This window comes from Petaurus breviceps, unplaced genomic scaffold (assembly GCF_028583685.1).
Source record: "Petaurus breviceps papuanus isolate PSGF00001 unplaced genomic scaffold, PetGlider_PUasm1.0 184, whole genome shotgun sequence".
NCBI classification, from domain to species: Eukaryota; Metazoa; Chordata; class Mammalia; order Diprotodontia; family Petauridae; genus Petaurus; species Petaurus breviceps.
Genome location: NW_027185793.1, coordinates 14457900 through 14473628, shown reverse-complemented (window position 1 = coordinate 14473628; position 15729 = coordinate 14457900). Strand labels below are relative to the sequence as shown.

Here is a 15729-nt window from a genome sequence, read left to right as displayed (position 1 = left end):
ACTGATCTGACTCCCAGCTTCCTCCAGGTTCTGTTCCACATGTTTAGCTAACTCCTCCCACCATAGGCTTGATGTGATTACATTCTACCTCTTATGGGAGAGGGAATATCTTCAAAGCAGGAAAGATCTTCAAATTCCCTTAGGCCTATAAAGGGGCAGGGAAGATCTTTAAATTCCCATTGCCATTATAGCAGGTCCCCAATGTTTTATATTGTTTATAGCTATTTTAAATGGAATTTCTCTATGTCTTGTTGCTGGGCTTTGTTCGCCATATAAAGAAATCCTGATGATTTATGTGGATTTATCTTATAACTTATAACCTTTGCTTAAGTTGCTAATTATTTCAAGTAGTTTTTTAAAATTGATTATCTAAAGCTTGCTAAGTATATCACCATATTATTGGCAAAGAATGATAGTTTTGTTTCCTTATTGCCTATTATACTTCCTTCTATTTCTTTTTTTTCTCTTATTGTTATAGCTAACATTTCAAGTACTATATTGAATAATAGTAGTAATAATGGAGATTCTTGCTTCATCCTTGATATTATTGGCAAGGCTTTTAATTTAATTTAAATTATGCTTTCTACTTTGTTTTTGTTTGTTTTTTTTTTGTGGGGAAAGATAGGGCAATTGGAGTTGTGACTTGCCCAAGTTCACACAGTGTATCAGCAATGCCATATTCACAATGCCTATGGAGATTACAGATATGCTGATATAATTATCCATCACAAAATACATCATGCTTGCCATATGGGGGAATAAACTAGAAAATTTATTAAGATACCAAAAGACTGAGTCCCCAAACCAGAAAGTGAAAGCCATCAGAGTAGTTATGACATTGGCACAGGTAGATAAAGTAGAAAGCACTCACATTTTCAAGCCTTTAAAACAGAACAGGCTACCTCAGGCAAAGGTCCTCCTCTCCCCACTGACAGCAACCACCCAGCGTCCGGGAAGCGCGCTCCCAGCCGCTCCGGCCCCTGGCAGTCCTCAGCAGGAGTCCTTAGCAGAAATTCTGGCTAACTCAAAAAGGGCTTTGCGCTGCCGCTGCCTCTGCTGCTGCTGCCGCCGTCGCCACCACCGCCAGCCACCACAGGAACTCTAGTTTGGCTTCCGCTTTCTCCGCCCCTTCCTGCTACATCAGCAAGTCCAATGGGGCATGGAAGATCTTTAAATCCCATAACCCTTACACACAGCTAGTTTGTGTGTGTGCGTGCGTGCGTGCGTGTGTGTGTGTGCGTGTGTGTGTGTGTGTGTGTGTGTGTTAAGTGTCTGAGGCCGTATTTGAACACAGGTACTCCTGACTCCAGGGCTGGTGCTCTATTCACTACACCACTTAGCTGCCCCATCCCTATTATGTATAATGCTTGCTGATGGTTTTAGATAGACATGGCTTTTCATTTTAAGGAATGCTCCTTTTATTACTATGTTCTCCATTTATTTTTTATGCTGTATTTTTTCAAAAGTTTTTTAAGCATCTATTCAAACAACCATATGATTTCTTTTGGTTTTATTATTGATATGGTCAGTTATGTTGATAGTTTTCCTAATAGTATCCCAACTCTGCATTCCTGATATAAATTCCACCTGTTCATAGTGTATAACCCTTGTGATATATTGCTGTAATCACCTTGCTAGTATTTTGTTCAAAAGTTTTGCATCAATATTTATTAGGGAAATTGGTATATAATTTTCTTTCTCTGTTTTAGTTCATTGTGGTTTACGTATCAATACCTTATTTTTATTATAAAAGGAGTTTGGTAGGACTCCATCTATTTTTCCAAATAGCTTATATAGTATTTAAATTAATTAGTCTTTAGATATTGGGTAGAATTGACTTGCTAACCCATCTGACCCTGAGGATTTTTTCTTAGGGAGTTCGTTAATGACTTGTTCAATTTCTTTTCCTAAAATGGGGTTATTTAGGCATTCTATTTCCTCATTTGTTAATCTGGGTAATTTACATTTCAGTAAATATTTATTGATTTCACTCAGATTATCAGATTTATTGGCATAAAATTAGGCAAAATATTACCTAATGATTGCTTTAATTCCTCCTTTTTGGTGGTGATTTTACTCATTTCATTTTTGATACTGATCACTTGGTTTTCTTCTTTCTTTAAAAAAAATCAAATTAACCTATGGTTTATCTACCTTACCAGTCTTTCCATGAAACCAGTTCCTAGATTTATTTATTAGCTCAATATTTTTTTTCTTTCAATCTGATTAATCTCACCTTCGCTATTTCTAATTTGTTGCTCAACTGGGGACTTTTAATTTGTTCTCTTTCTAGCTTTGTTTTAATTGTATGCCTAATTCATTGATCTGTTTTTCTCTATTTTGTGGATGTAAAAATTTAGAGAAAATAAATTCCCCCAAGTAGTGCTTTGGGCTGCATTCCACAAATTTTCAAATGCCTCATTGTTGTCATTTTCTTTAATGGAAATGATTGTTTCTATGATTTGTTTTTTGACTTACATTCTTTAGGATTAGATTATTTAGTTTCCAAGGAATTATTAAGTTTTCTTTCCACTGAACTTTGTTGAATGTAATTTTTATTGCATCATGATTCATAAAGAATACATTTAATATTTGTGCTTTTCCTCATTTGATTTTGAGGTTTTTGTACCCTAATACATGGTCAATTTTTGTGTGGATGCTATGCACTGCTGAGGAAAAGGGATATTCCTTTCTGTTCCCACTCACTTTTCTCTGAAGGTCTTTCATATCTAACATTCCTAATACTCTATATACCTCCTTAATATATTTCTTGTTTATTTTTTGGTTGAATTTGTCAAACTATGAGAGGAGCCAGATGAGGTTCTCCACTAGTATAATTTTTCTGCTTATTTCTTCCTGTAACTCACTTAACTTCTTTAAGAATTTGGATGCTATATATCAGTTGATGGATATATGTTTAGTATTGATATTGCTCTATTGTCTATGGTACTTCTTAGTACAGTTTCTTTCCTTATCTCTTAGATCTATTTTTGCATTTGTTTATCTAAGATCAGAACTGCTACCCCTGATGTTTTTTAAACTTCTGTTGAAGTATCCAGCATCTTATCTTTACTTTTTTTTTGTCTCTCTGCCTCTAGTGTGTTTCTTGTAAACAATATAATGTAGGATTCTGCTTTTATATCTAATCAGCTATCCACTTGCATTTTATGGCTAAGTTCATCCCATTCACATTCACAGTTATGATTACTTACTGTATTTCTCTCCATCCTATTTTCCCTCCTGTTTGTCCTCTCTTCTTTCACCCTTTCTCTCCTCACTAATGTTTTCCTTCTGTCTATCACCATCCCTTATCTTCCCTCCCTTCTGTCAGTCCCATTCCCTTTTACTTCATCTTCTTACCTCCTTCTCTATTAGGTAAAATAGATTTCCATATTCCATAAAATGATTGTGTATATTATATGCTTTTTGAGCCAATACTGATGAGAGTAAGGTTTATGCAATGCCCATTACCCACTTTCCCATTTTCCCCTCCTTGGTAATAGGTTTTTTGTGCCTCTTCAAGTGAAATAATATATCCCATTCCAGTTGTCCCTTCCTTCTGCACCCGTTTTTCTCTTTTTATCATCCCTTAATTTCTTCATGTCATTCCCTCAAATTCATGTTCTATGTGTACCCTCTGTATATTATTTCTAATTTTATACTTAGTGATACATTTTTTTTAGAATTACAGATATCATCTTCTCATGTAAGGATGTAAACAGTTTAGTTCTTTTGAATCCCTTATGTTTCACTTTCCTTTTTTGCCTGTTTGTGTTTCTCTTGGGTCTTGATGCTAGAGATCAAATTTTTGCTTTAATTCTGATCTTCTTCTTATGAAATTTTGAAATCCTTCTATTTTGTTGAATGACCATTTTTCCTTTGATGTATTATGATTAATTTTTCTTGGTAAGTGATCTTTTGATTGTATTCCTTGCTCATTTGCCTTCTGGAATATTACCTTCCATGACCTTTGATCGTTTAAAGTTGCAGCCACTACGTCCTGTGTAATCTTGATTCTGGCTTCCTGATACCTAAATTGTTTCTTTCTGGTCACTTGCAGTATTCTTTGAGCTGATAGTTCTGAATTTTATCTATAAAGTTTCTTGGTGTTTTCATTTTGGAATATTTTTTCCTGAGGTGATTGGTGGATTCTTTCAATGCTTGTTTTGCCCTCTGATTCCAGAATATCAGTGTAGATTTCCTTGACAGCTTCTTGCAAGATGCTGTCCAGGTTCTTTGGATTACGGCTTTCAAATAGTTCAGTGAGTCTTCTTTGTCTCTTGGTTGGTTTTCCAATTCAGGTGTTTTTCTAATGAGATACTTCATATTTTTTTCTTTTTTGTGTGTTTTTTACTTTGTTTCATTGATTCATTCATGTCTCATTCAGTTATTAGAGGAACTCTTATTTTTAAATATTTGTTTTCCTCAGTTGGCTTTTGTCCTTTCTTTTCCATTTGTCCAATTATACTCTTTAAGGAGTTGTTTTCTTCAGTAGATTTTTACATCTCCTTTCCTGCTTGGCCAGTTCTACTTTTAAAGCAGTTGCTATCTTTTTCCAAGCTGTTGATTCTTCCCCTCCCACACACCAGTTCTCCTGTATTGCTTTCATTTCTTTTCTCAATTGTTCTTCTACCTCTCTTATATGATTTTAAGCTCTCTCTGTATTTTTAGAAAAGCTCTTCCATGAGTTCTTTCAGGACTTGAGATCACTTCTTATTTTCCTTTGGGGTTTGCCCATAGGTGTTTTAGCATCTTTGTCCTCTTTTGAGTTTGTGTCTTGATCTTCCCTGTCACCATACTTCTTTTCTCAGATGCTTTTGTTGTTATTTGCTCATTTTTTTGCCCTTTTCCTTTCTTTTAAATTTGAGCTCTGTTTCTGGGGTGGAAGGACTGCTGTCTTAATTTCTTATTCCAGGGGAAGAAGGTCCTCACTATTTACCTGATGGTGAACTGATGTTGTTCAGAGACCCACATGGGACCCTCTTGTCTGTACTATACTGAGGGGGTTAGAGTGAAGGTGGTTGGCCCTCCTGGAGCCCATAAGGTTCTGGAAGCTTACCTAGTGTTGATCCAGGGTCCTAGTGCTGGTGTCTGGCATGTGCTGAGGCCAGTGGGGGTATTTCTGCATTTTCCTAGTATACACTGAAGCATATGGAGGTCTGGGGGCTGGTGGCCTCCTGTTTGCTCAGGCATTGATATGATTGAAATCTCTGTTTGCCAAGGGCTACACAGAAGCATGTGGAGGTCTGGCTACTGCAGCTACCCTGCTTGCCAACAACTATGCTAAAGCAAGTGGTGGTGCTCAGAGTTGAAATCTATGTGTTCTCCTGTCTATGTTGAAGTACCTGGTGTGGTCCTTGTGTTGGTGATTGTCTGCTTGACAGCACTAGGTCTCAGGATCTACTGCTGGTTTACTGAAATGAGGTTTGCTGTGGGTTTTCTGAGATGCTTCCAAGCCTGGACTGTGATCCCTTTTTACCTGAGTAAGTCAGACTTTTCCTGCCAATCTTCCAAGTTTCTTGGGCTAAGAGATTGTTTCATTTTGTCTTTTCTTGTTCTGCTGTTCAAGGATTTGTTTTGGGGAACTATTTTATGGAGGAGGTGAATATAGGAATGCTATGGTGATTTACTACTTATTCCAACCATTTTGGCTCCCAAATTCTCCTCTCTCAATTTACTTTTGACAGATTTAAGTGCCGCCTTCTTAGAGGTGAATGGAGTATTCTGCTTAAAAGACTGATAGCGTTCTCATTTTTCATGTAGCAGTTTCTAAATTTCCCCTTCACTTTTGTCAAACCAACATTGATGTTTGGAGTCTTCTGGAGCAGATGAATAAATGTGGTGCTGTCCAACAAATCTGTGAAAGCTATCCACTCCATTTCTGCTTCACTGCTGCCCATCATGTATTTTTTTTGGCCTTTTTTTTTTTGGAGGGCAATTGGGGTTAAGTAACTTGCCCAAGGTTACATGGCTAGTTTTGTGTGTGTGTGTGTGTGTGTGTGTGTGTGTGTATGTGTGTGTTTGTGTGGGTGTTAAGGGTCTGAGGCCAAAACCGAACTTGGGTCCTCCTGACTCTGGGGCCAGTGCTTTACTCACTGCACCACCTAGCTGCGCCCTGCCCATCATGTATTGCCTAAGTTTTTTTTTTTTTTCCTCCAAGTTAGCATCAATCTCTTCACTTTGAAAAAGTGCTCTAATCTGTTAACATTAAGTCTTCTGGTAATTGTCTTGCCCTGGGGCCACTGCTTTTATTGAATGCAAGTATTTAGCTTGGAGATGATTGCTTTTGTCACTTTCATATCCTGTCTGTAGCTTCTCCTTACAGTGACATAGTCTATTAAATGTCAATGCTTGCTGCAATGGTGAAACACATAAAGTTTTATTGCATTTAGGTAAATGGATGTTGATATCAGCATTAAGAAGATCATGAGATATGCAAATCCTCAGTAGTAAGCGACCATTGCTGCAGCTATTTCTGACTCCATTTTCCCCAAGGATTCCCTGCCATATTTGGTAGTCTGTGCCTGCTCTTACATTAATGTCATCCAGAATTATAAGCTTGTCATTTTTTGACATATTGATGATGAGGGACTCCAGACCTTCATAAAAATTTTCTTTTATTTCTTTAGAGTTCAGCATATTGGGAGTGTACACACTGATGATGATGGCATGATGCTTCCCAGTAAGTGAGTCTGTTCATTCCTTTTGGAGGGCATAGAAGATTTTGACTAGAATAGTTTTAATTGAAAATCCTATTCCAGCTTCATGGTACTTTCTTTCACTATGGCTGCTCCATAAATATGTATATCCAGCTCCAGTTTCAGTAAGCTGGCCTTCATTCTCCAGCCTTGTTTCACTCAGGGCTACAATTTGGATGGGATTCCTTTTGAATTCTCTCACAACAAGAACTGTTTGTCTTTCAGGTCTATTAGATTTCATGTTGTTCATAAGTATGCACACATTCCATGTACCAATGATAAATAGAATCATCTTTACAAATATTTTTGTGCATTTTTGTGTATTTCAACCACAGGAAGGGGTCCACATCAGCCAAGGTAAGCAGGTCATGATTATGTTAGGTGAAGCAGACAATTTGTAAGACACTTCTTCTAATCTTTTCCTTGTTCTAGGAGGCATGCAGCATAGTTTTTCAAAAAGACTGCTCAGATAATCGTGGGGCGACTGAATCACGCTGCTGCTTCAGGGCAGTGAGAAGATAATTATATGCCCTGGGTCACTTGTTGTAATGGAGAGGGGAATTTGAAGATCTTGCCTGTCTCTTAATAGTCCTGGGGGGGATTTGAAGACTTTCCCTGCTTTTAAAATAAACTCTGCCCCCCCCCCCCAATAGGCTGAATGTAATCAAATGGAGCCTGTGATTGGAGAAGTTTGTTAAAGGGTGAAGCAGAGGCCACAGGAAGCTGGGAGTCAGAGCTAGAGAGATTGTGAGAGAGAGGATGCTCAGGCAAGGGGTAGAGAGGTTTGTAAGTAAATATTTATCTAATATTGGTTTGTGGGAAGGCTAAAGGATGCTATGAGTCGGTGTTGGTATGGTTTGTTAACATCTTTACCACTATGATGGAATTGGCTTGCTGATTTTGGGATTTGGTTTTCTGTTGTCTAAATAAATGCTTTGCTTCTGTCCTCTATATGGAGAGTTTGTTATATTTTGTGATTTAACTCAATGCAGGTATACTAATAGTCATAGTTTTTATCATGATTGTGGGTGCTGTAAAAATCACATTGGCACTACAATGATGTGCAGGGTTATGACTACAGTCACCTATGTATCAGCATGTGTTGTTTCATCACTTGCCTGTCACCACATCTCTTTGAGGTAGGTGACAGTTGTGAAATGGTTGGAGTGATATCTTTTGATTTACACATAAATTGGATTTGATTGATGCAGAGTTGCACAGTCATTGGCCTCACTTTCTCTCTTCCAGGGTCAATAAATTTCAGTGGCTAGACAAAAGTCAAGATGACTGGTGATGGCTTCAGATAGAGTGGATGACCTTGGTGTCTTTGATGTCTAATCAAGCTCTAAGCCCTCCACAGTACCTGCTTCAGTATCTTCATGGTCATTGGAAAAAAATTATTCTCAACTGCCCATTCTACTGGGGGAAGTCTTCACATGCTTGGTGTAGATACCACCCTAATTCACTGAAGGGTTTGTGATAATGTAGATATTTTCAACTTGGTTTAGCCTATGTGCCAAAACAGGTTTATCAGGGTGTACCTCCTGTACATGCTTCAACTTCTTGGAGCCATGTGTGAATGTTGGGTATATCAGATGGACAACAAAGGTGGAAAGTAGCTCTGAAGAGTTTGGCAGCCCTCACACCAGAGGTATTAGTCTTCCCTGAACACACCACACACCTCAGGTATGAAATACATAGTAATAAATTACTGTAATAATCTAGTGCTTGAAATCAGGAAATCCTTATTTGAAAAAAAATGTTGGGAAAACTGGAAAAAAGTTTGGTAGAAATTTGGTATAGATGCACAACTCTCACCTTATATACTGAAATGTGGACAAGATGGATGCATTATTTTGACATAACATTGGAATGTCATAAGCAAATTTGTAATATATACAAAATTTTGCCTGTCGGATTTATGAGTAAAGGAAAAATTTATGACTAAAGAAGAGAGAGAGAATTACAGGATGTAAAATTGATAGCTTTGATTACATCAAATTAAAAAGTTTTTACACAAGCAAAACTAGTGCAGTTAGCACTCAGGTAATGGGGAAAAATTATAGGAAGTTTCAATGATAAAGTCCTCATTTCTTTAATATATAGAGAATTGATTAAATTTTATAGGAATACCAGTCATTCCCCAATTGATAAATGGTAAAAGGATATGAACAGTTTTTAGAAGAAATCAAAACTATCTATAATAATATGAAAAAAATGTTCTAGATCACTTATGATTAGAAAAATGCAAACTAAAATAAATCTGAGGTCCCTGTCAAATTGGTTAGTAGGAAAGAGAAGAAAAATGACAAATATTAGAAGAAATGTAGAAAAATTGGGACACATACATTGTTGTGGCATTATGAACTGATCCTATCATTCTGGAGCACAATTTGAAAATATGCCCAAGGGACTATAAAATTGTGGAAACCCTTTGGCCCTGCAATACCACTGCTACATCTGTATCCCAAAGAGATAAAAAGGAATATTTCCCTATGTTTTCAAAAATATTTATACCTCTTTTTGTGGTGGCAAAGAATTGTAAATTGAGGGGATGCCCATCCATTAGTGAATTGTTGTTCTGTGATTGTGACTGAATACATTAGAAATGACAACCAGGATACTTTCAGAAAAATCTGGCAAGCCTTACATGAACTAATACAAAATGAAATGAGAATCCAGAAACATTATACACAGTAGCAGCAGATAAACAACAGTGAATGACTTAGCAATAGAATAATCTGAAACTATTTTAAAAGACTTAGGATGAAAATGTTATTCACCTATAGTGAAAAAACTGATAGAGTCTGAATGGAGATTGAAGCACAGTTCTTAAACTTTATTATTCTTGATTTTTTTGGTCTACATTTTTTTTGCAGAAAGACCAATATGGACATGTTTTGTATGACTATCCATCTATATAGTTCATCTTCTCAATAGATTCAGGGAAATGTGATAGGGAGGGAATTTAGAACTCAAAATTTCTTTTAAAAATGAATGGTAAAATAATTGTTTATATGTCATTAAGAAGAATAATTTTTAAAAATGTAAAAAAATAATATATTTAGAGTCAGAATCAATATTAGAGGTAACCTAAGGAAATTTTTAAGCAAATTTAAGCAAATTATTTTTCAGATGATTAAACTTATATACAGAGAGTTTAAATGCCTTACCCAATATCATAAAATTGATTATTTTCCAGAACCTCATTTTTCTTTTCTACACTTTTTTGTGAGTCTGTTGACTGTGGAACTTTTTTCTTGCATCCAATCTGTCACTTATGCATTGTAAAGGCAGTATTTTGTCTTGTCAGTAATTTTATCATGATACAGTTTAGTAAAAATATGTCCCAATGAGCTCTTTTCCCATCACTATCAATGTACTGCCTCCCCAATTACATGCTCTTTCTCTAATTCTTGTTTTCTTTACTTACTAATTCCATTTTTATTTCTTTTATCTGGTTTTCTATTTACCCATTTTTCTCTCAATTTTGTAGTTAAGTAAAATCCGTTTTCCCCACCTATTCAAGTTCTTTTGTTAGTTTTTACAATTTTGCTTTTCTAAACATTGGTTTTCCCCTTCATTCTTTTCTCCTTTACTTTGTGTTCTTTGATTTATACTCCATGCATACTTATTTCTTCTTAAAATGTTTTATTTTTAATGGAGCTAAAGATTCCATGGTACCTATTTTGAGTGCACTATTCTAAAAATTTGCTCTATTATTGCCTTCTAAATTTTGCCCCTAGGCCCACTTTCTCTGTCTTACTCTCAGGAATACTAAGTCCTGCAGGTGATAGAGATGATAGAAGTATTGTTTTATCTTCAGAATTTTCTAGTATAAGTGATTGTGCGTTTCATTACTACTCTTTGATTTCTGTGACAATCTTTTCCTTTCTGCTAATATAGCTTCTCTTGGGATTCTTGCTTTCCCATACTTCTTTGGTTCCAGTTGCCACCCAGGAATTCCAATTCCCTTTTTCCTGAGAAAGATAGCTCTTAGTGTAATGTATCTATTTCCTCTTATAAAATATCTCAAGTCTGAAGTACAACTGGAGGCTGAGGTGGAGGTAGGAAACATGGAGTTCCAAGTAGTGGTGATGGCTGTGAAAGAGGCATCTTGGATAACAGACTTGACCTCAAGTGTTCCCAAACCCCCACTCCCTGTTGGCAATAAAGCTTCAATCTTGTACCCATTGAACCTGTTTGGAGTATGTTGGATTTGAAGAGGTCATTGTAGTGATGTCCAAAGACGTCCAGAAGTGTTTTCTATGTACAGATTTCAAGATAAGGCTCGATGTGGTGTGTATCACAGATGAGACCAACATGGGGACAGATGGCTCCCTACAACACATTTCTCAGCAAATTAAGACAGATGTGTTGGTGCTGAGCTGTGATCTGATAACAGACATTGCACTTCATGAGGTTGTGGACATATTCTGAGCACGTGTTGATGAAGAAAGACCAAGAGTCCCTAGAACCCATCCAAGGACAGAAAGGGAAAAAAAAAGCCAATGGAGCAGTGGGACTTCATTGAAGTGTACATCACAGGAAAGAGGCTGCTCTTCATGGCTAATGAGGCCCATTTGTATGGAGAACTCATCATTAAAGTGTGCATCCTGCACAGGCATCTTAGAACACATTTTCAGACAAGTCTTGTGGATGCCCATCTCTACTGCCTGAAGAAATAGGTTGTAGATTTCCTGGTTGAAAACTCATCAATCACATCCACCCAGGGTGAACTGATTCCATACTTAGTTAGGAAACAGTTCTAGGCTTCGTCACTGCAGGTATGCATTGAAAAAGAGTGGACCCCAGAGAAGAAGGACCAGAAGTTCATAGATATTCACAGCTTCATAAAAACAATGACCTGTTGGCTGTGGAAGCCAACAATACCTACTGGAAGGATTGTCACACTCATGGGCAGGAAACCTTCACTAGAGGTTGTCAGTTATTACATCCATGTCATGGAAAGGGAGTTTTCTCTCCAGTGAACACCCTTGGGCTCTACATTGAAGCCAACAAGCAAATCCCCAAATTACTGACTCTTCTCTACCCTGAGGAAGCTTTGTTTTACCCATCTGCACAGATCTCTCACCAGGCCCTGGTTGAGCCTGACAGCATCATTGGATCATCTGTGTAGGTAGGTGAGAAGACCTCCATTAAACACTCCATCCTTGGGTCCAGCTGCCTCATAAGAGACAGAGTGAAAAATTACCAACTCTGTCACCATTGAGGAAAGGTGCAGCATGCAGGGCAGTGTGATCTGTAAAAGTGCTATTATTGAAAAAAGTGCAGATGTCAAGGATTGCCTAATTGGGAGAGGTCAGTGGATAGAAGCCAAAGCCAAGAACGTGAATGAGGTAATTGTGGGCAATGATCAGTTCATGGTGATCTGAGGTTGCCATTGTCTGCATCCCTCCTCTGAAGTGCCTCAGGATCAGGCATAGGTCCAGCCTTTGCCAACCACAACCACTTTCCTGTCTGGCTCGATTTGTTTTGATCTCCCAATAAAGATGTGTCTCTGGTGTGGGGGTTGGGGGAATTTGTCTTTACCTTTGAAGTAGTCTTCTGTGAGACCACCTCCATAGATGAAACATGATTTTTCCCTTTCTCTCCCTTGTTCCAGTTATTTCCTTTTGTCTTTAACCTGTTCAAGCCCTCTTATTCCTGAGAGGCAACTAATTATATTCCTGTCATTATCAATGATTGATTTGATTATGGGCCATCTGTTCTTTACTTTCCTCTACTTTTCCAACTAATGAATTCTCCTTTTCTACACTTTCCCCAGAAAACAAACAAACAAAACAAACAAACAAAAACACTTGATTCACCTGTTATCCAGGCATTGTAAGGTTCAGTTCCCAATGTTTCAGGACTATTTCTCTATCATTGCGCCTGTTTTGCTCTGCTTTTACCTTAGCCCACTTTTCTTACCTTTCCAAAGAGATATCTTAATAGTTTCTCTGTTGTTATTTTGTTATTGTCTAATTAACTCCATAGTTAGTTTTTATTTTTTCTTTTCCTAGTGTAATTTATTACACTACCTGTATCTTCCTTGCTTGCTTCATTTGCTAAATTTTCTTATATTTCTATTGTCTGCAAAGTTTATAAGCAAAATTACCTTTTCACATATGGTTTTATCCATAAATATGCTTCAAATGTTTCTCTTTATTCAACAATTATCTTTTTTAAATGATAGAGAAGTTTGTAGGAAATTTTTTTCTGGTATCCATTATTTTATTCCTTCTGGTTTCTGGAGGCAGCAGAATATCAGTCATTATGTGATTTTTTTATTCCTTTATATTTAAAGGTTTTTCTCCTGATCACTTGCAGAATTTGTTGTTTGTCACTGGAATGACTAAATTCAACCATTATATTTTTTAAAATTTTGTGGCAGAGTTTGTATTGCACTTTTTTTTTTCCTGGAAACAATCTGAATTCTTTCAATGAGCACTTTTGTTTCCTATGCAGAAGTTCTGGTCAGTTTTGGGGATTACTTCTTACATTACATTTTTTAAACTTCTATTTCCTTCTATAAGATTTATAATTGTCAAATTGTCCCACTATATTTTTTCAAGGTTGAGGTGTTATGTTTGTCCTGAGAGGATACTTTCTTTAAAATTATTTCTTTGTACTTCTCTTCTTTCAGATTGTACTTCATTTCTTCACAATACATTGTGTTCTTTGTGATTCTTAGTAAGAATTACCACTGTGTTTATGAGACTTCAATTCTGATTATTTCTGCTCCGTACGTCACAAATTCTGCTTTCACAATTTTTATTTTCCATTTAAACCATCCAGAAACATCCTGCTCCCCTGTATATTCTGTTTCATCAGGAATTGATTTATTTCCCCTTGTCTTGTTCTATTTATTCATAGAAGTCTATATTCAAGTAGACAATCAAAAAGTTGGCTTCACTTTTGTCAATAACATCTTCTTTGTTGGTTTATCTTCTTATGCTCAAAGTCTTTTACTTAGTTTTCCTCCACTGCATATTTTCGTTAATTCCTGTCTTTCTTCCTTATTTTCTCTTGCTATTCACTTTCTGATTCCTTTCTATTTGATGGCAGTTACCATAGGGGCTGATCCTCAAACTACTTCAGTCTCCTTCCATTCCAAGTCATTCAAATTTCACCAGCTTTGCTCTGGGTCTTTGCCCCAGGTGACTTCTGGAAGAATAGAACTGGGCCTGGCTGGTTGCTGATCCTTTTGTTTCAGGACTGGTAGATTCATAGATATATTAGTGTCCTGCCTTAGTTATCTCCAATCCTCAATTTTTTTCTCAGCACTGTGGCAGTAGAATGCTACTTTGCTGCTATTGAAGTCAGAGTAATCTTCTGGTTTTTGGTTTTCTGTGGAGTGGGATGTGTGTGTGTGTGTGTTTTAGGGAATGGAAAATGGAGACTCGGAGTGAGGGATAGTTGCAGGATTGAGTTCTCTTATAAATCCAAAGATTGGCTTGTGTATGCCAGGGTATTGTGGATAGTGGTTGTGGGGAGGCTTAGTCAGCACATTTGTAATTATGGATTAGCTTTCCCTGTTATTACTTCATCAGAGTGCTTACTGTCTTAGGCTTTAGAGACAACTGCAATAGCTTTGTTGTTTATTCATAATTCTTATTTTGGAGAGGTTTGAGGTTGTGAGGATTAGAAAAAAATTTCTATCTTCTTAGTTATGCCACCTAGAACTCTACTTTTAATTAATTATCTTAAAAGTTGATTGGAAGAAAATGAGAGAAATCACTTCTCCATACAGATTTTGGTAAAGTTTCATACCAAAAACACTTTAGCTGAGTATAGTGCTTTATACTTTTCAACCACTTCTATTTATAATATTTTGTTTCATTTTTATAAAGATCCTATTAGAGGATTTCCCATTTTACACTATTCCCATTTTACATGTGAAAAAACAGATGCAGAAAAATTAAAGATATGTCCATGTTTCACAAAGCTAGCTCTCTTAACACTAGAACCTACATCTGTACACTTCTAGAACATTATTTTTCCATTATGTTGCACTATCATAAATTATTCCATGTCTGTATCCCAAAGTGATCATAAAAATGGGAAAAGGACTCACATGTACAAAAATATTACTAGCAGTTCTTTTTGTGGTGGTCAAGAATTGGAAAGTGAGGGGATGCCCATCAGGTGGGAAATGGTTGAACAAATTACAGTACATGAATGTAATGGAATACTATTGTTCCATGAAAAATGGTGAGCAGACAGGCTTCAGAAAAACGTGGAAAGACTTGCATGAATTGCTGCTGAGTGAAGTGAGCAGAGCCAGGGAAAAGACTGTACACAGTAATAGCAACATTGTGTGATGACTCACTTTGTTAGTCTTATCTCTTCTCAGCAACACAATGATCTAAGATAATTCCAAAGGATCAATTGTGGAAAATGCTATCCACATCCAGAGAAAGAACTATGGAGTCTGAATGCAGATCAAAGCATAATATATTCTCTTTCTTTTGTTGTTTTTTTTCCCTCTCTCATGGTTTTCCCCTTTTCTTCTGATTCTTCTTTCGCAACATGACTAATGTGGAAATATTTGATGTGCAAAAATTTGATCATAGATGTATAGCCTGTATCAGAATGCATCACATATTGGGGGATGCTGAATGGAGGGAAGAGGGAAAATATAGAAGTCAAAATCTCATAAAAGCAAAAGTTGAAAACTAAAACAAATAAATAATTTTTAGAAATAAATTAAACCATAGTCAAAACATTCCTTTCATTAGAATTTTATATAAGTTTGTCTTATCAGTATCCAAACCACTATGTGTTATTAACTCATACCATAGAATAGATGTTTTGCAGTCAAATACATCTATTTTAGTCATTCCTATATAAAACTCTCTTTAAGAATAAGACACAGTAATTCTTCCTGGAGGAAATAAAAATATGATCCTTGCTTAATGTTTGGATATTACTTTTTTCTTAAAATAGGTCTGAACCTGTTATTTTATAAATGAGGTGAATTCCTAGTTTGGAAAATGCCTCCACTTATTCAGATTAACAACTATAG

At 36.5% G+C, this 15729-nt stretch overlaps 1 pseudogene; it reads left to right on the top strand.

Moving 5' to 3' along the window:
* The first annotated feature begins 10774 nt into the window (after positions 1–10774).
* Positions 10775–12394, top strand: LOC138161276 (translation initiation factor eIF2B subunit gamma pseudogene; annotated as a pseudogene).
* Positions 12395–15729: the final 3335 nt, after the last annotated feature.